The sequence below is a fragment of the Triturus cristatus genome, chromosome 2_1, assembly GCF_964204655.1.
Source record: "Triturus cristatus chromosome 2_1, aTriCri1.1, whole genome shotgun sequence".
Classification (NCBI taxonomy): Eukaryota; Metazoa; Chordata; class Amphibia; order Caudata; family Salamandridae; genus Triturus; species Triturus cristatus.
In genome coordinates, this window is record NC_140581.1 from 1,157,046,160 (window position 1) to 1,157,070,946 (window position 24,787).

Here is a 24,787-nt window from a genome sequence, read left to right on the forward strand (position 1 = left end):
TTTCTATAGCTGTTTCTAGTGGAAATAGGGCACACATCCAGCTAGCCAGGTCCTCGTATAAGAAGTGTATAGATAAGACAAAGAAAAGATGGGATGAATCTTTTTGGCTAGATCTGAAGGAGGCTTGCTATGCCAGGGATACCAGACTGTTCTGGAATGTGATCAAGTGGAACAGAGGTGGTTCCCCCGAAAAACCTTCAAATCATGTCACCCAAGAAGATTGGCTGGGGTATTTTAAACCTCAATATGCATGTGACCCCCTCTTCAGTTGTTTGAGGACAACTCCATACGTTTTCTATTCACCTGGCCCTTTTAGTCCGAAGGATGTTTTAGCTGCTTTGGCTCGTGTAGCCGCCGGGCGGGCACCAGGGGCAGATGGAGTCCCATCTGACCTCTTTCTTAACAAGATGATACGCTGGAGTAAGTACATTGCTCTCCTGGCCAATGCTGTGGCTGAAGGCGCCCCGGTACCTAAATCGTGGGGGGGTGCTTTCATAATTCCTATTCATAAAAAGGGTGACAAAACCCTCCCAGGTAACTATAGGCCTATTAGCCTTATTGATACTATCCAAAAAGTTATTGGGAGGATGGTACTAAATGAGCTACTAGTCTGGATAGAAGATAATCAGATCTTATCCAATCTCCAAGCTGGGTTCAGAAAATTTACCAGCACCGTGGACCAGGTGTTCCGCTTTGAACAACTGCTTTGGAAGACAGTCACGCTAGGCAAAGGCAGTCTCTATGTTACTTTCATAGATCTAAGAGCAGCCTTTGACCTTGTCCCCCGCGAACTACTGTGGAGGGTATTAGCAAAACGTGGCCTTCCTTTGGAACTCCTGACTCTAATTAGGAGGCTTCATGAACCCAATTTTGCCAAAATACAGTGGGGAGGTCTGGGGGACACAACCCCCGAGTTTCCAGTAGAGCGTGGGGTGCGCCAAGGGTGTGCCATGGCGCCCACACTCTTCTCTTTATATATTAATGGCATAGTTGACTTCATGCTTCAAACCAGTACCGATGCTCCAAAGTTGGCTGGAGTTCCTATCCCAATACTAATGTTTGCTGATGACACCTTAATAGTATCAAAAACTCCAAGTGGAATGCAAAGGGCTCTGAAAGTCTTTGAAGATTTTTGTAATAAACATGGACTGGAGGTCAACGTGACCAAGACCAAGCTCATGACATTTAACCCGCACCCAAGTTACAGAACAGGCAAACTCACAATAAATAGCCAAGTCCTCGAGGAGGTTAAAAACTTTGCCTATTTAGGTATCCACGTGTCAGATAATATTAAGTGGAATAGACACCTGGAGGTTTCTGCATTGAAGCTCTCTCAGATCACGGGAACACTGACCAAAGAGCATAAAAAATCATCTACCAAGCCGGTAAAGCCCGTGCTCCAGGTTTACGAGGCAAAGGCCCTTAGCGCAGTGCTGTATGGGGCAGAGCTGTGGGGTTTTGATGCTTTATCGGTTCTTACAGCTGTTGAAAACAAATTCTTTCGCTGTATAACAGGTCTCCCACAAAGCACACCTTTGGTTCCACTGCGCTATGATTTAGGAAGAAAGGCCCTCAAGGATCTGGCTAAACTCCGTCCAGTCTTATACTGGAGGAGACTGTGGACCACGCCGGAGCTTCGGCCTTATGCAATGGGCATCATGGATGTAATCCAGACCGACAAGTTCCATAAGATAGGGTGGCTCAGGAACCTTCGGGAAATCTTGGTAGACTTGGGTCTGACAGATCTATGGAGCAACCCCGCTAGTGCTACCTTTCCCGCTAGGAAGCTTTTGAAAAGTCTTTATTGGGAGAAGGTAGACCATAGGGTGTGGAGTGACTCTGCCTCCTCTTCAATGACTAGTTGTTTTTTGGAGGCAAAGGCCACTCCATTTTTTGAACCCTATTGGGATCTGATCACTTTATCTAGGGACAGGAAGCTTTATTTCCAATTTAGAGCAGGCTCCCTACCACTCAGGTCTCTAACTAGTGGGTGGTTTGGCACAGATAAAGATACTTGTCCCGGTTGTGGCAATTCAAAAGAATCTATTGCCCATTTTTTGTTTGTTTGCCCTGTTTATGTCAATCCTAGACGACGGTGGCTTATTCCGTTGTGCAAATTATTGGGCACAAGGAGCTCTGCCGTAGCTCTTAGGATTCTAAGCACAAGCACTTTTCCAGTCCATTCAATTGCCTTAGCTAAATATCTTGGATGGGCATGGTCCCTAAGATGTAACGCTATACGGGGAACTGAGGTGCCACCTTCATAGGGTTTAATCCCGGGACACTTTATTGTTCAGCTGTTTTTTTTATCATTTCTTTTTAATATCTCGTTCATCTGTAGTCAGTTGATATGTTTAATTCTCAATTTAAAATTGTTTTTAACTATTTATTGTCAAAACTTTGTATAGCTTTACTGAAATGGATTTTATATTGTTGTCTTATGTATATGTTTGTGTCTTGTATGAATTATTTTTAATTCGAATAAAGACTATAATGATGATGCAGTACATTTTTTCTGTCAAAATAGTTTTGGGAAACACATGTCAGATTTCTCCTTTGGTTGCAGAAAAAAGAAAGCAAATGAAACTCCAGTTTCCTCACAAGAAACCTGAAAAAAGTGAAAGACTAATGAACTCGCCCTTACTACCTGCACATCTACTGGGGATATGTGACAGTGCATTTGGCTCTCCTCACTTCATCAGAAGTTAGTCCCCCCCCACTCCCTCCCCCCCCCCCCCGACGATATTGGAGGTTTTCACGCTTTCTTAGAAGGAGCACGTAAGAGATCTGAACATCTGGTAGGACTTGGACTGCTTCCTGTATGAGTTTAGAGTCATGAAGAAAGTTGGTAAAGACTGCGCCAATAGTGGATCACAAAATGGGCACAGGCCTTAAAATGAATGAAGATTTATACTATGGTGGTGATACCCACCTAGAAAGAAAAAAAAAATACAAGGCCCCAGAAGATTCACGGGCATGCCTTATTGGCCACAAAAAGCTGAACTCTGTGATTATGCCACAGAGCCGCTTTAGAAATCTTACTACTCCTTGCTGTGCACCACCTAGCAAGAGGGTATGCATTTGGACTAAGTCTAAAAGGTTTTCTGCAATGGCTGTTGCAACCATTAGAGCTTTCAATGCTTTGGAAATTCTAGGCAGATACAACTGTGAAATGTGGTCTGATGTGGGAGCCTTTATAGACCTGTCAGTAGACAAGCAGGAGGAGGATAATGCAATCTTACAGGTGGGTGAAAAGGCATCATTGAAAATAATAGATACCGCCAAGAGCATAGTCTAGACTGGATTTATGCAGATTGCTGCAGCAACCCTTGTAAGGCGCCAGGGATGGCTAATAGGGAGGATGCAGCACAGCAGCTAGAGCTGCCGACTCAGGACCTGAGGATCCGGGTTCAGCTCAACATCCTGTGATTCTGGGCAAATCACTTAATCTCTTGTGACCATAGGTAGTGCCTGGATAACCTCGTAGGTGATAATCTGTGCTATATAAATCTACAAATTCTAAAGTTCTCTTCCATCAGGACGGAAATTCAGCCAAAAATATTACATATGGCTTAAGGTGGAGAAGGCCTATTTAAGAAACAGTTTGATGATGCATGCCAGTCAATAATAGACACTTAAGACCGCAAGATCTTTAGGGTTATTTCAACAATGTTGCTTCAAGCCCTTTTCGTTGCACACAAGGGCAACACTCGTACAGAGGAACGTTCCAGCCTACTAGGTACCAGACTTTCAAGACAAGCGTCTAGATAAAGAGCTTATGTCAAATGAAGAGGACAATAGTCCTTAAGACGACAGTGGCAAGTCTCAGGCATTGGTCACCACCCCAAAACACCCCACTTTGGCAGCGAGCAACTTGCCAGATTTTACAGCCAATTGAATCCCATTTACTCAAATCATTGAGTGTTGGATTTGATACAACACGGCCATCCCCCTGAATTTCTTCAAAAACGTCCTCAAAATTCACCTTGCAGGACATCACAATAACCTCTTCTTCTGTTAAAGAAGAAAATTCAATTGCTCCTAGACAGCTCTAGAGAATGTCACCTATGATCAAAAGACAGATTTCTTTTTAAATTTGTTCTTGATGAAAAAAAAAATTAAGCAACTGTAGAGAGGTGTTGGATTTCGCCTGAAGTCTGCTCTTCCTATAACCACTAAATACATGGCTCCAGTTGCGACTTCACATGAAACTGTCACCAGATCTTTCCATGTCTGGACGACTTGCTAATAAAAGGTCTCTGGTTTCAGGCAAATAGTAAAATTTATGTTTTTAGGAGCAATTCTAGACACAATCTCATGCACTCTATTTTCCACAAAAGAACGGGTTCAACGATTAACAACACTGGGGTTGTTTAATAGAAGAAAGTGCACTTTAATTTGAATGTGCAAGTCTTTGTTGGAGCTTTATTTATTTATTTGGTGTTTTATATAGCGCGAAAAAGATCCTTTAAGGTGACTGAAAGCTTTACAAATAGTGTGCAAGGGATACGACAGAGCAAAAATGACATTAAATAAAAATACAGTATCAACAGATATATACACATGGACTGACGTCAAAAAGGAAATAAGAGCACGTAATGTAGTATAAGTCCAGGTCCAGAATATAGTACGACGAGATAAGAGGTAGCGGATAAATAGGAAGGAGGAACTGATCTAGGAGAGATGGGGCAGATCCTCAGTATGAAAGGAGCTTGTGGTATCAAAAGAGTTTAGCTTTTTTTTTTTAAGGTGGGTGGGTTGCATCTGATTTCAGTTGTAATAGAGTTCCAAATTCTTAGGGCAGTTCCGGAGAAGGATCGGAGATGGGGTTTAAAAAATATCTGAAAGAAACCCGTTAGTTAGATTCCATACCTTAGAATATCCCCAGGCGTCAGACTGAATCCAGAAAGATTTTCGTCAGCAATACCCTTGCACTTTGCTAGGCGTCGTCGGCAGCTCCGCGTCTGTCGTCGGCGTCGTGATCGCCGGGATGACGTCGTCAGAGTACTAAGACGCCGCCCTCGCGCGTTGACGTCAGTTCTTTTTTCAGCGCCAGTAAGCGCAGATCCGGGTAGAGCATATGCTTTTAGTCCCTTTTTGACTAAACTTTTTGAACTTTTTTGGTTCCTATTTCTAGTCGACCTCGACTCCTGGTGCCGGTAGGGATGCCTGGGTTTAAGCCGTGCGATGCCTGTCACCGCCTGATGTCGGTCAAGAGTCGTGCCTTGACTGCCGGGCCTTGACCTCGAAGGCTAGGCGGGAGCGGTCCCGCAAGCTGCTCGAGATCCGGCAGTCGGCTCCGCACCGCTCGAGGTCCAGGTCGAGGGACCGCTCGTCGGGGTCCAAATCCTCGCATTCCGGTAAGTCGAGGCACAGCAAGAAGTCGAAGAGACATTGCTCTTCTTACTCCCCTCGCCGGTTGCACGACTCGGCTGAGAGTTCGGGTGGCACCACCCGCTCGGCTCCATCGGAGCCACAAGAGTCACGTCCGGCCCCATACCCTTCGGTCCCTGGGCCCAACGAGACTCCAACGGAGATCCGAGACTTCCTCGTGACCATGTGGAGTCTCGCTCCACCGTCGAGGCCTGCTGGCATGCCTTCGGGCCTCACAGGTCCGACTGGGGGGCCTAGCAAGCCGGCAGCTCCGGCCCCAGTGCCGACTTCGGTCCTGACACTGCAGGCCCTCAGGTTTAGTCCTGGGCCCGGCATCGGAGCGGCGCCGTATTTGGATGACAGATTCATCTACCGCCCTGCTCCGACCTTTCCACCTGTCTACCAGGAGTCGGATGACGGGGACGACTGGGAGGGGTCTGAGGACCCTCTGGCACAGCAGTGCCAGTCATCTCAGGACTGGGCAGAAGAGCTGGGGGATGCCAGTGGTCTTGATACCTCCCCTGTCACTGGCTTCATCTCTCCTCCTTCCGTGGCTACGGAGGAGGGTGCTACCTATACTGTGGTGCTGCGCAGGGCTGCCGAGGCTCTTCAGCTAGAACTCCCTGCAGTGGCTGTGAGGACTAACCTCAATGAAGTGCTTCAACCGCCGGTAAGCTCCTAGGAGCCTCTGCTGCAGTTCAATGAAGCACTGACGGACGTTCTGATGGGCACCTGGTCCAAGCCCTCCACAGTCCCTCCTGTGGACCGGAACGTGGCCCGGTGCCACCGCCCGCACCGGGCGACCCAAGCTTTGTCGGTGCACCCCACGCCTGAGAGCCTGGTTATCCAGGCCTCTACCTCCCAGACCGCCTTCCCGTCCGCCCCCCCGGATGGGGAATCCAAAAGGTTGGAACAGTTTGGGAAGAAACTGTTCTCCTCTCTTAGTTTGGGGTTGCGGTCTATCAACACCGCGCCTTACACCCACTCCTTGTGGGATACGGTGGAGGACGTGCTACCCCATTGTCCGGAGGAGGCCCAGACGCGGCTCGCCCAGGCTCTTGCAGAGGGGCGGGATGCGGCATGGTACTCGATACAATGTGGGCTTGACACAACGGACTCGCTAGGTAGGGCAATTGCGACCACAGTGGCGATTCTTAGCCACGCCTGACTGAGGTCCACGTATTTCTCTGGGGATGTCCAGAGCACCCTCATGGACATGCCCTTCGATGGCCGTCGTCTCATTGGCGACAAAGCGGATAGTGCGCTGGAGCGCTTTAAGGGCTCCAGGGCTACGGCCAAGTCCTTGGGCCTTTCGGCCCGCGCCCACAAACTGTTTGGCCCTTTTGTGGCCAAGGAAGGGGCGCCCCACACATCCGTCTAGCCACAGGCTGCAGAACCAGCCTCAACGCAGTTGCGGACGTGGATTCCGCCGAGGCAGAGCGGGGGGACAGAGAGCCGGTCAGCCCACATCTACCCCAGCAGCATCTGCCTCAAAGCCTTCCTAGTCCGAGCTTTCAGGCCCATTCCACGCCAGTGGGAGGCAGAGTTCGCCATCACCTGCTCCACTGGCGTACCATCACATCGGACAGGTGGGTGCTGCAAATCGCCCGAAGAGGTTACTCCCTCCCCTTCGAGGCGACCCCTCCAGCCATGCCACCGCAGTACCACCGCATGTCGGGGGATCACTTGCAACTTCTGCAGGAGGAAGTTACGGCCCTCTTGGCCAAGGGGGCCATCGAGCGCGTTCCCTGACCTACATCTGGGCCAGGTTGTTATTCCCACTACTTTCTGGTTCCCAAGAAGGGCAAAGGGGGCCGACGCCCTATCTTGGACATCAAGAGCGTCAACGCCTTCCTCTGGAAGGAGAAGTTCAAGATGCTCACCTTAGCTCAGTTCCTGGCTGCCTTAGACCCTGAAAACTGGATGGTAGCATTGGTGATGGCGGTGGTCGCAGCTCATCTGCGCAGATTAGGGGTTCCAGTCTTCCCCTATCTCGACGACTGGTTGTTGAAGGCGGGCTCGCCCCAGGCAGTCGTCTCCCACCTGCAGACTACTTATGGCCTCCTGCATTTGCGGGGTTTTCCATCAATGTGCCGAAGTCGCATCCGAGTCCCACCCAGAAGCTCCTTTTCATCGGAGCGGTTCTGGACTCTGCGCAGTTCCGGGTCTATCCTCCGGAACAGCGGGTTCGGGATATTCAGGCTCGGATTCCGATCTTTCAGCCTTTATCCCGGGTTCCGGTCAGGTTGGTGCTGCGGCTACTGGGTCTGATGGCCTCCTGTATCCTGCTGGTACATCACACTAGGTGGCGGATGCGGGCTCTGCAGTGGGACCTGAAGTTTCAGTGGGCCCAGCATCGGAGCAACCTGTCCGACCATGTCTTGATCTCAGAGGGCACTGCAAGACAGTTGCAGTGGTGGCTCACGGACCGCGATTGGGTCAGTGGCAGATCCCTCTCCCTACCCCAACCGGAGCACGTAGTGGTGACGGATGCGTCCCTCCTGGGATGGGGGGGCCACATGGGAGAGGCGGAGATCAGAGGCCTCTGGTCTCCGACGGTGTCCCTGCTCCATATCAACCTATTGGAGCTGCGAGCGATCCGACTTGCACTGAAGGCATTCCTTCCCTCTGTTCGGGGAAGTATAGTGCAGGTGTTCACGGACAACACCACCGCCATGTGGTATTGCAACAAACAGGGCGGGGTGGGGTCGTGGACCCTTTCTCTGCGCCTCTGGACATGGCTGGAACATCAGGGCATCACCCTGGTGGTTCAACACCTGGCGGGCTCTCTGAATGCCAGGGCGGACGAACTCAGGAGTTGCGGTTTGTTGTACGCCTTTCCATCTATACCGCTTCTGCCCAGAGTGCTGAAGAAGATCGGGCGCGACCGGGCCCAAGTCATCCTTGTGGCTCCAGATTGAGCACGAAGATACTGATATCCCGAGCTACTCAGTCTGTCCATCAAACCCCCGATTTGACTGCCTCTTCAGGAGGACCTTCTGTCGCAGCAGCAGGGGACGGTCCTCCACCGAACCTGCCCAGCCTCCACCTCCATGCGTGGAGATTGAGCGGTGACAGTTGATGCCATTTGACTTGCCTCCTGAAGTCTGTGATGTCATTCTGGCAGCCAGGCGTCCCTCCGCTAAAATGGTATACGCCTGCAGGTGGAACAAATTTGTGGCATGGTGCACAGCAAAGGCTGTGGATCCCCTTTCTGCCCCTCTTTCTGAGGTTCACCTCTTTCTTCTTTCCCTGGCCCAGCAGGGCTCTGCTCTGGACACCCTCAAGGGGCAAGGGCTATCTTTCAGCTATTTCTGCTTTCTTACGGCTTCCTGATCAGCCTTCTCTTTTCAAATCCCCTGTTGTTGCTCGATTCTTTAAAGGCATTACTCATATGTTTCCTCCTCTCCCTTTCATAATGCCTCAGTGGGATTTGAACCTAGTGTTAACCTATCTGATGTGCGCTCCCTTTGAGCCACTTCATAATTGTCCTCTTCGTCTTCTGACTATTAAGACTGCCTTCCTGGTTGCCATCACCTCTGCTAGACGGGTGAGTGAGCTCCAGGCTCTATCTTCTAAGCATCCTTTCCTTTCTGTCCATCCGGACAAGGTTGTGCTTCGGACTCGTCCTTCCTTTCTCCCTAAGGTGTTAACTGCTTTTCACATCGGCCAGTCTATTACACTGCCCACCTTCTTTCCGCCTCCGCATCCCTAAAAAGAGGAAGAGAGGCTCCACCGTCTGGACCCAAAACGAGCGCGGTCCTATCTGGACCGCACAAAACAGTTCCGGGTGGACGACCAACTCTTTGTTGGCTATGTGGGCTAAGAAGGGTCCTCCTGTGGGGCTGAGAGCCCATTCCACCTGGGCCACATCGGCTACTACTGCCCTGGAACGGGGAATCCCTCTTCAGGACATTTGTCAGGCAGCAACGTGGGCCTCGCTGCACACGTTTGCCAAGCATTACTGCCTGGACAGCCAAGTCCGGAGAGACGGCTTCTTTGGTGTTGGAGCCGGCCTCGTGGCGTGGTCCTGTTCCCCCTCGCCAAGCCGCACGAGGTCCCCTGCACCTCAGGGCTCCTCCATTTTGGATTGTACGTGACTCTGCGCACCAGCCTACGTGACCCCGTTCAACCCGGCCTCGGCCCCAGCAAGCCCCGACATCAAGGCACCAGCAACTGGCCAGGGGGTACCACGTGAACACTTCCCCACTCCCGGCGGGGGGCAGTATCGATGGGACCCCCAACCGTCCTCCCACACCTAGGTGCGATCGCCCCACAGCTCTCCTGGGCCTGGCGCCTCTCCTGCTGAACATCTGGCCGCTCCCGACCCAGCCTCTCCGCCCTCCCTTGGGCGCAAGGGTCCGGACATCAAATGGCTCCAGACCTATATCTGGGGCGACCCTGCAACAGGACAGCAGTTGTATCCCGGAGTCAAGAGCCCTGCTGATCAGATCGCGGCTGACCCTACAGAGAAAGACTCATCCTGGAACCACGCTCTGAGCCCTGCTGACTACGTCGCGGCTCCACCGTGCTTAAAGACCTTCACGAACATTTGGGGCCCTGCTGACGCTGTCGCGGCCCGACCTTGTTGAACTTGCCATCAGAGCCCAGCTGACCTCGTCGCGGCTCGACCGAAGCGGACCTACCACCGGAGCCCTGCTGACTGTGTCGCGGCTCGACCCAAGCGGAACTACCACCCGAGCCCTGCAGACACCGTCGCGGCTCTCCACGTCCGAGCTGCTTTGAGACCAGCACCTGCCGCTCCGATCCCCGGAGCCACCTTCGGCCTAACGCAAGGTCTGGCGCAGAGCTTCCCCGTACCAGGCTGGTACTAAGACTGTCCCGCTACCCTGTCCCTACAAAGACATTGAGACTCTCTCTGGATCTCTCGATCCCCCTGTAAATATTTCGAATGTGCTACTATTGATAAAGTACCTAGATAAGCAACTGATACGGAGTCCTGTGTGGTGGTGTTACTGGGCCTAGTACGATTATAGGAGAAAGACCTCTCCTAGGAGGCTTCTCAGCGGCACTCGGCTATAACTTTGCGGTAGGAAGGTGCCCCGGAGTGGGCCCCCTGACTCCCCGGTGGTCCTCCCTCCAACATTTGGCTGTTCTGTTCTCCAGGACTTCCTGGTGTGATCTTGGTTCGCAGACCCACCACCGGGGTTGGTATTACTGGGGTGTCTATTCTGAGGTAAGGAATCTAACTAACGTGTTTCTTTCAGATGAACAAGTTACCTTCGGTAACAATATATCTGTAAGAAACATTAGTTAGTTAGATTCCTTACCGCCCCACCCATCCTCCCTGTTCTGCGAACTGATATCTAGGGTTAAGGACATCCCTTTCAGGGCCCTAGATTTATGGCACCAGTGTCGGCCTCTTGCATGGCTCTGCGTTCCTTGCGCGGAAAGAGATGTACAAGAACTGACGTCAGCGCGCAAGGGCGGCGTCTAAGTACTCCGATGTCATCCTGGCGATCACGACGACGGACACGGAGCCGCAGACGACGCCTAGCGACGCGCAAGGGTATTGCTGACAAAAATCTTTCCGGATCCAGCCTAACGCCTGGGGATATTCTAAGGTAAGGAATCTAACTAACTAATGTTTCTTACCGCTATATCGTTACTGAAGGTAAGTAACTTGTTCAATTAGAGGCTTAAGAAGTAAGGAGCTAGTGCATCTGATAGGGTCAGTTTCTGGACAAGGTGTTGTTATGTTAAATGGATATTTGTAAAGCGCGCAGCTACTCAATTGAGTGTGCCTGTGCTGAGGCATGATGACGACATTGGCTGTGCGCTATGACCACCAGCTAGAATATTATAGCTGGAATAACCAGGTTTTCAGTGATTTCCTGAATGTAAGAAGATCCTGCGTCAGTCTTAATTCCACCGGCAGCTTATTCCACAATTGCGCCGCTTGTACCTGGAAGGAACGACCCGCGATCAGTGGTATTTGGGGGTACGTGCCAGCTGAAGTGCTAAGGACCTCAATTTATGGTGAGGGCAGTAAAATTGGACTCTCTTCACAATGTACCCGGCACCTATGCTGTGGAGAGCCTTCAAGGCCAGAACCATGGCCTTAAAATGGATCCTCTTGCGGACTGTGAGCCAATGCAGGTATTTCAATTGTGTGGACATCCGTGCTCTAGGGCCAAGCATGAGTATTGCTCTGGCTGCTGCATTCTCTGCTACCTGCAGCCTTGCCAATAAATACTTCGGCAACCCTAGGTACAATACATTCATGTAGTCCAGCCTGGAGACTATCAGTGCTTGGACCACCGTTTTTCTGTGGGTGATAGGCAGGAGAGGCAGAAACTGCCTTAGCATCTTTAGCATGCCAAAGCTGGATCCAGCCAGCTGGATGAGCCCTGAGGAACACCCACCTCCCAAAGAGGGATAGGGGCAGCAAAAGGAGGGGACCAAACTGTTGGCTGGCGATCCTTTAAGAAGGAGGCAAACCAGTTGAATACCGTACCCCCAAAACCGCACTCCCAAAGTCTCAACAGAAGACGGTCATGGGGGACAGTATCAAAGGCCGCAGTTAAGTCCAGTAATATCAGTACGGCCTTGCCGCCCTTATCCAAAACATCCTTTAGAGGAGGCTGGGGAGTGTTGTGGTGTAATGCTTTGTTGGTCATGGAGGCAATTTTGAGGTGGATCATGGCCTCAAAGGGTAGCCATTTCAGTGGTTGAAGATCGGGGTGATATCAATAGTGCAAGTGAGGGTTTTGGGAGGCCCACCAGGGTATTGCTACCGTAATCAAATTTCGATAGAGCAAGTGCATGTACCACAGTTGTGAGTTCTGCTGTGGTAAGGCAAGGTTTTGATTCCCTAAGAATGTGCAAGTGATGGTTTGGTCCTCTAGTGATGGTGCTGATGGGTTTTTGCATGGAAAGTTCTTTGTCCAGGGTTCTACCTAGGGATGTGGCAGAGTCAATGATGTGTGAGGTACAGTTCAAAGCAGTAAGAAGAGGGAGCCTGTCTTTGACACTGGGTCTGGAGGTGGGCATTGCAATTACTAAGAATTCAGTCTTAAGGGCATTGAGTTTAAGATGGTTAAAGAGTCAGTGATTGATATGTATTTGTCGGGGTCTAGATGTCATTAAAGGAGATGATTTTCATGTAAAGTTGGATCTTGTTAGCATACATGTAGGAAATGTGGGAACATTTGAGAATTTCAGTTAGGCGCTTAATGTATCCATGTCTTCTTGCATCCCACTTGTACTGAACTGTCCCCTCTACGTGACACCAGTGCTCAATCTCTAAAAAGTGATGTGCCAATGCTCTCATCAGGGGGCCACTGCAGCTTTTACCACCAGTTGCCCCTGCCATGCAGCCAATGATAGTAGCAACGCAATTAGGTAACATTGCACTCCTACAAGTGTGACACTTCAGACTATTCCAGGCTCCCAAGGCTATAAGAATGGCTTGGGTGGCAGGTAATAGTCATGGTTAATGTATATTGAATTAATAATTAGCTTGTGGTCATCTCTAAATTATGCAGACAACACTGGCGTTAACAATTATGTGCCTGTGCCGAGTCCTGGAAACCACTGGCTCAAATTATGAACTGCATGAGATCTTCTTAAGAGGATATAGACAATCAGTGGATTCAAATGTAAGGGAATTTCGACTGTCATCAGAATCGCTCCAGAAAGGACGTTGGTGATAACCTGGTGGATGCAAGAAACCGACAATTCATTTTGTCTGACATTCAGATGCTCTCATCCTCTTCATGTGCTGACTACGGATGGATCCCTGGAATGTTGGGGAGCTCATTTACAAGATTGGAGGTCAATGCCAAGTGGTCTTCATAGGAGAGAAAAATCCACATAAACCATTTATAGTTGAAGATCATTTCTCTAGGCCTTCAGGCTGTCCTCCAGTGAATAAAGAAGTCAATGGTTCTTGTACATGGAACTACTACTCCTGTTGGAACATCATATTCTGCTCAGACCTGTCTCAGAGTCACTGATGAACAGGGGTCAGTTTGTTCATCCCCCTCCAGGTTCTCTCCATTTTTAGGCCTTGCTCCTGAGTACATTGAATTCTATCTTTTAAATCTTACTCAAAACTGTAGAGAAATTTTAGACAAGGTCATATCCAATTCAGCTAATAAAACCTATAAGGCAATGTGGTCTCGCTTCTGCATATGATGCTCTCTTAAGAATATTCATCTTTTCTTGTTTATTCCTGAACAGATACTGCGATACCTACTTTACTTAGCACATTCTGCCTTGTCTCATAACTCAGTCATGGTCCACCTAGCAGCAATTTCACAATTTCTGCAAGTCTTTAACTCGCAAATTGTTATGGTCAAATAGATTGATCAAGGAATTTGTAAGAGGACTTTTAGAGCTTTCTCTCTGATTAAGAACCCCATTGGCAACTGAATGCAGTCCTCAATTGATATTAAGTCCTTTTGAGCCCATTCACAAGGCTGATCAAAAGCATCTTTCTGGTAAATGGCTTTGCTGTTAGCTCACTTCTGCAAGAAAAATCCGTGAAATGTAAGCTTTTCCTATTTAAAAAAAATATACTTCGAATTCAAGGATGGTAGGTATTTTGAGGAAAAATCATCACTTTAGCCCTAAAGTCCCATCTGACTCATCTAAATGAACCAATCATTTTGAAGACTTGTTACAGAATTCCATCCAACCTGGCAGAAAAAGCTCTTCATACGTTACACATCAGAAGATGCCTATAATTCCACATCGAAAGAACAAAGCCATTTTGAAAATCTGACCAACTCCTTATAGAATTTTCTCCTCCAAGGAAGGGTACGGCTGTATCAAGAGTATAGTACATTGGAGTATCAGCACCTACAGTTTCATGCCATGAAAAAGCTGAACGTCCCTTGATTGGAAATGCTTGAGCGTCTTCCAACTTCTACAGCCCAGTTTGCCAAAGTACCCCCTAGCTGACATCTGCAGAACTGCTGCATGGAAAAAGAGACATACGTTCAATAGGCACAACTACTGTCTAGATGCCACAACGAAGTAGGATGCAGCAGTGAATCAAGCAGTTCATCATCTAATTCAATGAGGAGAACTGCATTTACAAATTAGATAATTCAAATTTTTTCTGTCCTATGCATCCGACCTCCATATTATACCTTGTTTTGTCAACTTTGTTACTGCCTGCTATTCGGATTCATGCATATGAATCTAAAAAATTCAATACTGGAGAAAAATCAAGTTTCTTCCTTGTACACTGTGGTTCTATAGAATTGACATCTTTCATAGATTCACATGCTACCCTACATCTTCCCCATATAAGGAGCTCACTGTATTGGATACCTCATCTGGAGCATTTGCTCTTGTCTAAGAAATCTGCGGTATGTAGGACCTTGAAAGGAGGAAAAGATCAGCAGATGCCTCCTGATTAGCTGAAGTTTGGTTCTATCTTAAATTATGTGAATTGGTTTTCATTGTCACTTTTCTATGCTTTAATATTCAAGGCTGTACTTTCCACTACTTACTATGATTACCATAGGAGTCCCTTCTTGACAACAGAAATTCAAGCTTGAGAATCTATGAACAATATTAATAGTGCAGAACCACAGTGTACAGCTAAGAACTTGTTCTATGTCTCCTCCCTTGATTGCAGTCACCTCGATGCCTTGGACTCTGGGTGATCCACTTGGCCCTCAAGGTGTTCTAGCTTGCCATCTGTGGTCGATCAGTTCACATCCTGATTGGACAGTGAGTCTATGATGTGGTAAGTCACCAAGCTGGTATGTCTGCTTACATCCCCTGTGCCTGGAAGCCCTGAAGCTAAAATCTTAGTTTCAAGTTAACAATGTCTAGCTGGTCATGAAACATCTGGTGGGTTTACTGAACATGCGGGCCAATAATGTTCGTGCCATTTTACCAATCACCAGTCCTTGTGTCCTCTGCTCCTGTTCAAGTAGGACCTCTGCTCACAATAGAGGGGGCAGGTCCTGAATCCTTACCTCTATAGCCTCCTTCGTACCTGAAGATTGAGCGGTGCACTCTAGTTTCTTGGATCTGGTTGCTGAGGTAGTGGATGTGATTTTACCAGGCTGTCGCCCCTCTATCAAATCTGTTTATTATGGCCGTTGGTCCCATTTTGTTTCTTTGTGTGTCGAGGAATAAGTTGACCGTCTCAAGTGGTGCTTATCTGATGTGTAGTGTTTTACACAAAAAAGCTACTTTTTCTGGACGATGTGGAGCTTTAAATGGGTGGTCGCTGACTGGTTCCTTTGCAGCTTCCAGTTTTGCCATCTGGGCTGGATTATGAGTCACCTATGTGTTTCAGACTCTTAAAGGAATTTCAATTCCTCTGAGATTGCATCCATTAAGGGAATGATCTTTGTTCATAGCTGGGCACGATGAAGTATCTGGCTCATTTCCTGTCAGATATTACATTTGAACTTGTACTGTCATCATCTACGGCTTCTCTTGTGGGCAGATGTCACCTTTGTATGATGATTTGTAATCTGGGTGGCACTCATCAACCATTTGATCATCCTCGATTCCAGGTTATTTGTCCCAATGCAGAATGAACTGATTTAGAAGTCTGTCAATGGGAACATCTTTGAGGTTTTTTCCGGCTGCTCCTGTCCACTTCGGATCCTTCATAGTTTTGTTTTACAGGGTTTTCCCAAAATCAGGCAGCCCTTTTGGAGCCAGGGCACACCTGCTCTGACAAATCCAGCTGCTAGAGCAGTCCCCTGGCAGCAGCTCCCTAATCTATGGATATGCCTCTCCACTCTGCAGGACTGTGGGTGATCTGATACAGCAGTTTTATACATTGTGTTTGAACTCCTGAGTTATGGTTGTTACTAGAGATGGATAATCTACAGACATCCAGGGACCTCCAGACGAATATCCATTCCACTTGAATCCCTGCCAGGTTCTGCTATGAGTGATCCAGTCTCATCAATCACATAATGGCTGCTTTGTCAGGCACATTCCCTTCAAAGATAATCACTCATGAGTCCACTAATCTCTCTAGGAATTTCTGGTGACTCGATTTGCTGGATGCATGCTTCCACGTACTGATCCACTCAAAGTTAACGCCTCCTGAGATGTGCAATTGGATCCTGCCACTACCAAGTCAGCGTTCTATCTTTCCGCTGCTCCCGTAGGTTTTACTAAAGGATTGGCTTCTACGATAGCATTTCTCCAGCTGTTTGGAATATATATATATATATATATATATATATATATATATATATATACTGAAAAACCCAAAGGTTACATGAATGTTCTAGTTTATTATTTATGCAATTTATAAAGCACACAAATACCCTTGGGTGTCTTGGCAGTTAGGAAACAATTAAAAAAAATATATAGAAATTCACTGAAAATAACAAAGGTTACAGGGACGTTATAGTTAGGCTCTGATTTCACTCGTACAACACTAATGAAATTCAGCAGTTCTAGTTACCTGAGCTAACTATAACGTATGCCCCCACAATGCACTGCTTATGATCTCACATGTTACATCACTCATGACCTGGTCAGTGACATCACTGATGTCATCTCAAATGACATAACTGATGCCATCATTCACAGAACTATTCACACATACACACATATACCCACACACCACCATACAGCCACTCACAAACCTACTTGCTCATCCCTAGAGCCACTTACCCATTCACTCACCCATACAGCCACTCACTCACCCTTACAACAACTCACACACCCACTCAGATACCCACACAGCCACTTAAATTCCCATTCACACATCCATACAAACACTTGCACGTCTACTCACCCATACAGCTACTCACACACACACACACTCTCTAATACAGCCAATCCCACACCCACCAATACAGCCTCCCAGACAGCCACTTGCTTACCCATACAACTACTCACACACCCACCTATTCATCCATACAGCCACTCACACACATAGTCACACAACTGCTCAGATCACATGTTAGAAATGGTATCACTTAGTAATACAGAAAGAATAATAACTTAACTTCTGAAGTAGGTTAGTATATATCTTTAAGTCTCAGAAACGTTTACAAAACACTCACCTGATGATATCATCAGTAATGTCATTTCAGATGTGAGTGATGTAATATGTGAGGTCATAATCAGTGCATTTTGGGGGGCGTACGTTATACTTAGCTCAGTAACCTTTTGTTTTTTCAGTGAATTTCAAAGGGTTTTTAAATCTAATTTCTAAAGTATTACGTCCCTCTGTTTAGTTTTTTAATTTAATTTCTGGGGTTTATATTTAATACTAAGTGTCTTACAATTTATTTTTAATTTAGTTTTCTTTGTGCTGTAGACTTATTTTTTATAAATATACTTTTTTATGTTTAAAAACATAAGTCACATATGTACTTAATGTGAAGTATATGAAGTTTTTCAAATGTAATTAAACACATAAAAAACAAAACATTGGGGTACCACGGTACCTTCGCGGGTCTGTAAACTTGGACTGACTACTACTCTATAGTTTTTTTTTTTTTTTTAAACCGTTTATTACAAAGTTCAAAGAATATACAAAGATGGGCCTACAACCTTCAGGACGGCCGCTAGCAAACAAGAGGAGCATATGATACACACAGTAGAACGCATGCTGCGGCAAAGGGAAACGTACAGGAGTTAGCAGCGTTGATGGCCACACCATCCGGACCCCACATAACGGTTTCTTTTAAACATAAATAACAACAAAAAAATCAAACCACAAGGCAACCCACAATCGAAAACAGCAGCATGTGCTCCCCTAGAAGGGGGACCCTACCGATCCATAGGAGTATCAAGGGGGGGGGGAAGAAGGTCAGGACAGGGACTGGGTGGACTCCGTGCCCGGTACCGGAGAGCTAAGCCGGCTAAGGGGACGGGGCAGGCGATGGATCAGGCAATAACGGCGGGGCACAGATTCCCCCGCGGTACTCTATAGTTTTTAATCCCGATCATATGATTGGAACTAGTCTCATCAATCACATAATGGCTGCTTTGTCAGGCACATTCCCTTCAAAGATAATCACTCTCCAGGCCATGAGTCCACTAATCTCTCTAGGAATTTCTGGTGACTCGATTTGCTGGATGCATGCTTCCACGTACTGATCCACTCAAAGTTAACGCCTCCTGAGAATTGCAATTGGATCCTGCCACTACCAAGTCAGAGTTCTATCTTTCCGCTGCTCCCGTAGGTTTTACTAAAGGATTGGCTTCTACGATAGCATTTCTCCAGCTGTTTGGAATATATATATATATATATATATACTGAAAAACCCAAAGGTTACATGAATGTTCTAGTTTATTATTTATGCAATTTATAAAGCACACAAATACCCTTGGGTGTCTTGGCAGTTAGGAAACTGAATTAAAAAAAAATATATAGAAATTCACTGAAAATAAAGGTTACAGGGACGTTATAGTTAGGCTCTGATTTCACTCGTACAACACTAATGAAATTCAGCAGTTCTAGTTACCTGAGCTAACTATAACTTATGCCCCCACAATGCACTGCTTATGATCTCACATGTTACATCACTCATGACCTGGTCAGTGACATCACTGATGTCATCTCAAATGACATAACTGATGCCATCATTCACAGAACTATTCACACATATACCCACACACCACCATACAGCCACTCACAAACCTACTTGCTCATCCCTAGAGCCGCTTACCCATTCACTCACCCATACAGCCACTCACTCGCCTTTACAACAACTCACACACCCACTCAGATACCCACACAGCCACTTAAATTCCCATTCACACATCCATACAAACACTTGCACGTCTACTCACCCATACAGCTACTCACACACACACACTCTCCAATACAGCCATTCCCACACCCACCAATACAGCCTCCCAGACAGCCACTCGCTTACCCATACAACTACTCACACACCCACCTATTCATCCATACAGCCACTCACACACATAGTCACACAACTGCTCAGATCACATGTTAGAAATGGTATCACTTAGTAATACAGAAAGAATAATAACTTAACTTCTGAAGTAGGTTAGTATATATCTTTAAGTCTCAGAAACGTTTACAAAACACTCACCTGATGATATCATCAGTAATGTCATTTCAGATGTGAGTGATGTAATATGTGAGGTCATAATCAGTGCATTTTGGGGGGCGTACGTTATACTTAGCTCAGTAACCTTTTGTTTTTTCAGTGAATTTCAAAGGGTTTTTAAATCTAATTTCTAAAGTATTACGTCCCTCTAATGTTTAGTTTTTTAATTTAATTTCTGGGGTTTATATTTAATACTAAGTGTCTTACAATTTATTTTTAATTTAGTTTTTTTGTGCTGTAGACTTATTTTTTATAAATATACTTTTTTATGTTTAAAAACATAAGTCACATATGTACTTAATGTGTAGTATATGAAGTTTTTCAAATGTAATTAAACACATAAAAAACAAAACATTGGGGTACCACGGTACCTTCGCGGGTCTGTAAACTTGGACTGACTACTACTCTATAGTTTTTAATCCCGATCATATGATTGGAACTAGTCCATGGTTCTGAATCTGCGGATTCACCGAAAAGTTTAGAAATTACTCCAAATATGTACACCCCTCTGTTATCATTGACATCATTGTGAACATATTTGCAAGTATATAAAAACCACCTATCTGTTTTTCAACAAAGTTACCCATTTTACGTGTTTCGCAAAGTTACAGATCGGATTCGCAAATTCGCTCAAACACACCCATACCTGATATGCTGATAGGATAAATTAAGACCCCACTGATGCACATGGAAAACCACACCCAACAGTAATTATGTCTCCAGTGAAATCTCTAGAAGGAGGATTAAGAACCAGTAGTGCTCTGCTTTTACACAATGCATGAAGCTACATCGTCCGTCCAAAATGAGCATCCACAACCAGTTGAGGATGAGGAGGAAGACGCACCATCTTGCAAAAAAGAAAGTGATGTGTGGAAGCATTTTACTCTACCGTCTTGGGAAAAGAAGGTAACAGCAAAATATGTGCAGTGCAATATTTGCAGCAAGCAGTTACCCAGCGCACTGCAAAGTAGTATTCACATGGGACAAGTTCTATGAGGAAGCACCTAAAAACAATACATAAACGGGTCTACAACCTGATGATGTAGGAGAAAGCAGGAGCGGCAGGACAGTCGACCCCTACAGCAGCCGGGGGAGAAACAATATCAGCGGCAGACATTGCAATACTAGCTGCTTGCAAAGAATTGAGTGAGATAATTATTCACTGTGAAACATGCCACATGCTTGTCACTATGAAAATGTCTTCTGTGGGACAGTTTCTGGATGCAGTGAAGAAGCATCGCTGTTAGTTTTTTTTATTTGTTGCTTCGAGTGATCACATAATGTCGTTTGAAGACTGAGGCCAGTTGCTTCTTTGTATTTCCCCACCCTTACCTCTCTTTACTGCCCTGTTCAGTTCTTGTTAAAAAAAATGAAACCAAGATTTTTTTTTTAAAACTGTTAAAAACCCTTGTAGAAAACAAAACGGTTCTGGTCAGAACCACCATCTGGTCAAAGACCTTACTCTGTGTTTTTAATGTGTCAGTGACGGTATCGGTGTGAGTGGATGTGTCGGTGTGCATAAGTGTATGCCTGGTTGTGTTAGTGGATACATTTGTGTATGGCTGGGTGTGCCAGTGTCTGCCTTGGTGTATGCCTAGGTGCGTCAGTGTATGCACCAGTGTTGCCTGGGTGTGCTATTGCATGCATTAGTATATTACTGGATATGTGAGTTTCTGCTTTGCTGTATGCTTGGGTGTGCCAGTGTCTGAATCAGTGTATGTATCAGTATATCAGTGTGTGCCTAAGTGTGTTATTGGATGCATTAGTGTTTGGCTGGGTGTGTCAGTGCCTGCATTGCTCTATGTCATGCATTGGTAAATGCATGGCTTTGTTATTGGATGCTTTAGTGTTTGGGTGTATCATTGTCTGCAGTGCTAAATGCCTGGGTTTATCAGTGTCTGCAATGGTGTGTCACTGGGTGTGTCAGTGTATGCATCAATGTGTGCCTGGCTGTGTCAGTGCAGTCATCACTGTCTGCCTGGGTTCATGAGCATATGGATTAGTGTGTGTCTGGGTGTGCTACTGTATGGGTGAGTGTCTGCCTGGCTGTCTCAGTGTATGCATTAGTGTGTGCCTCGATGTATTATTGGATGCATTACTGTTTGGCTGGGCGTGTGAGTGTCTGCTTTGCTGTATGTTTGGCTGTGTCAGTGTCTGCATCAGTGTATGCCTGGTTGTATCAGTGTGTGCTTGGTGTATTATTGGATGCATTAATGTTTACCTGCCTGTTAGTGTGTGCATTAGTGTGTGGTTGTGTGTGTAACTGGCTGTATCAGTATTTGTATGGGTGTTTGAGACGCTGTATCAGTGTTTGGCTGAATGTCTAAGTGGCTGTGTAACTATGTGCCTGAGAGTGTCATTGCCTGTATGTGTGTGCCTGGGTGTGTCAGTTTTTGTAAAGGAGTGTGGCTGGGTGTATCAGTAGTTGTATCAGTGTCTGGGTTTGTCAGTGGCTGTATCAGTGTGTCCCTAGGTGTGACAGAGGTTGTATCACTGTTAGTCTGGGTCTGTCAGTTGCTGTATCGGTGAGTGCCTGGGTGTGTCAGTGGCTGCATTGGTCTGTGCATAAATGTGTCATTCTCTGTGTAGTTTTATCAGTGTTTGAGAGTAGCTCTATTGGTGAATGTATTAGGGCGTCAGAGCAGGTGTATCATTTTATAACTGGGTGTATGAGTCACTGTATTGGTGTGTGCCTTGGTGTGCGAGTTGTGCATGAGTTGCTGTGTGAATGGCTGTATGAGTCTATCTAAGTAGCAGTTTCCATGTATAATTGGGTGTGTGAATGGCTGTATGAGATTTTGAGTGGCTGTATGTGAGGTTGCCACTACCTGTGTAAATGACTGTAGGTGTGCAAGTTCATGTAGGAGTATCTGTGTGGGTGGGTGTATCTGACCTAACTAAAATTACTAATATACATTTGTATAAGTTTTCAAATACATTTTATTGACACATTGCAAAACAATTTAAACCTAACAAATGTAACATAACTTATTTAACTATTTACAAATAAATACACTTTTGTGCACAAGTACAAAACAAGGTGCTGTTTTGAAGCCTCTTACAATACCGTCAAGGGAAAATAAGGTTATAGAAGAATATCTGTACTGCAAAACCTGCAGTAAGCAGTTATCGAGGGGCACTACAAAGCATTATCTCCATAGGACAACTTCGACAATTAAAAGCAATTCCAGAAAGGGGCCACAACTAAATCATGCAGGACAAAGTAGGTGCAGCAGGACAGTCCACCTGTACAAGTATCCTTGGGAAAACCACCACCAGCTGCAGTCATTAAAGTAACACCTGCCTTAAAAAAAATTAAGTGAGAAGCTTGTTTGGAGCCAATCACAGATGTAGTAACTTTTTTCACAAAATCACTACCTAATTGTAGCTACCTGCAAATTTACAGCATCCAATTATATATATATATATTTTTTTTTAATTAGGTGCTGGCCTCCTTTTTTAGCTGCCTTTCATTTTAAAAACTGACTCATTCAACTCCAGACTTTTCTTGTGTGCTACTCCTCCTTGCCTTCAAAATGGTTAGCGTGTGGATTGTGGGTCATAGCTTTGTGTTTTAGGCTAGAGAGTGTGCTAGAAAGAGTGGGATTGACAAGGACTTGGGTTTGCCTAATGTGAACAGTGCTTGGTTTGGCCAGAGAGTGTTAAAGTGGCATCAATTGCTGCCTTTGGTTGAAAGCATAGTGGATTGCCAACATCCAGACCTCATGATTGTGCATTGTGGTGGCAATTGCCTAGGCACAATTACTGGGGTTGAATTGGAAATCCTAATGAAGTATACTTTTGCTCAATTAATCACACTTTTCCCTCACACTGCCTTGGTGTTCTGTAACATTTGCCAAAGGCAGAAATGGAAGTGGCCAAAGGAATTCTGTCCACAGATAGACAAAGCCAGGAAATCTGTCAATAAAACAGTTTCTGCATTCCTCAAAGACCACAACATGGCCTCCATCTACAACCACAATTTACGCTTTGACATGGAGGGTATATATAGAAATGATGCATTCACTTCACAGAGTAGGCAACAGGGTGTTCTGCAAGAGCTTCAAAGACTGCATCCTGTATTATGGGTATTTATTAACTACACACCGTAAACACAAAAGCTCTTTTCAGAGCCAACTCTTACACTAAAGACAGTTTTTTCTTCTTTTCAATTTCAATTCCTTAAATCTCATGCGGATCCACAAACCAAAAGCACTCCCCAATACACACCAGTAATACTACAGAATTTCTTATTGGATATGCGAGTGTTTCATCTCTCTAACAGTAGGGGCTCTAAGTGAATATATGTGTGTGTGTGTGTGTGTGTGTCTGGTCTGTGGGTGTGTGAAAATCTAAGTAGGTCTGTGAGTGGATATCTGACAGTCTGTCTGAGGGTGTGTAACTGTGTGTGTGTCAGAATATCTATGTGACTGTCTGAGTGTGAGTGTTGGTATGGGTGTCTGAGTAGATTCGGGGATGTCTATATGTCACAGTGGGTGTAAGAGCATCTGTCTGGGTGTCACAGTGGGTGTGAGAGTGTCTGTATGAGTGTCAGAGTGGGTGTGTGAGAATACATATATATTTTTTGATTCATAGATTTTACCTGGGGTCACGACGGATCTGCGGATCTCACACATGGCAAAAACAATTTTTGCATTTTGCAGCCCAATGGCCATTCTTTCCTCACATCTAGAACACACACATGAGGTCAGGAAATCTAAAACCTGGCCCTTCTATTTAGTTCACTGCTACTTTTGAGCCCCGGGGACCATTTGACGATATATAAAATGGCGGCCACAACTTTTCTGTCAAGTTGTGGTCAGGCAATCCAGGACCTTGCTTTGGCGCATGGTGCAGCAGATTTACCGCGGGTGGATCCGCGGAGGACCTGCGTCCCTAGATATACAAATTTGCTTCACAGTTAATATCTAAAAAAAACTACTGAACAGATTTATACCAAATCATAAAAGCATGCTTTATGCCAAATTTGGTGTAATTCCATCCAGCGGTTCGGGCTGAAGTCGTGTTAAAAATCACTAACGGAAATTGCATGGGGAAAACCTGTATTTGGACCCCCTCCTTTTTTTTTTTTCAGCACCCGCTTTACAAATCACCCCGAAACTTTCAAAACTACAGCCAACCGAATTAGTGTATGAGTTTTAAAAATTTTGAGAAGATTTGTCAAACAGTGCCAAAGTTATTTTTTTTTTTTTTTTTTTTTTTTAAAAAAACCTTTATTTTCAAAAGTCAGGACACAGCTATTCAGCCGACAACCCGGAGGTTCGGCAGCATCGATATATAGAAACAGAGATGCGTCCCCAGTACCATGAAAGGAGAAGTGCAAAGGTTCAATTTTAATTAAA

The 24,787-nt window shown here is 45.9% G+C and overlaps 1 pseudogene; it reads left to right on the forward strand.

Moving 5' to 3' along the window:
* Positions 1-950: 950 nt before the first annotated feature.
* Positions 951-24,787, forward strand: part of LOC146866501 (uncharacterized) — a 45,303-nt pseudogene continuing 21,466 nt past the window's right edge.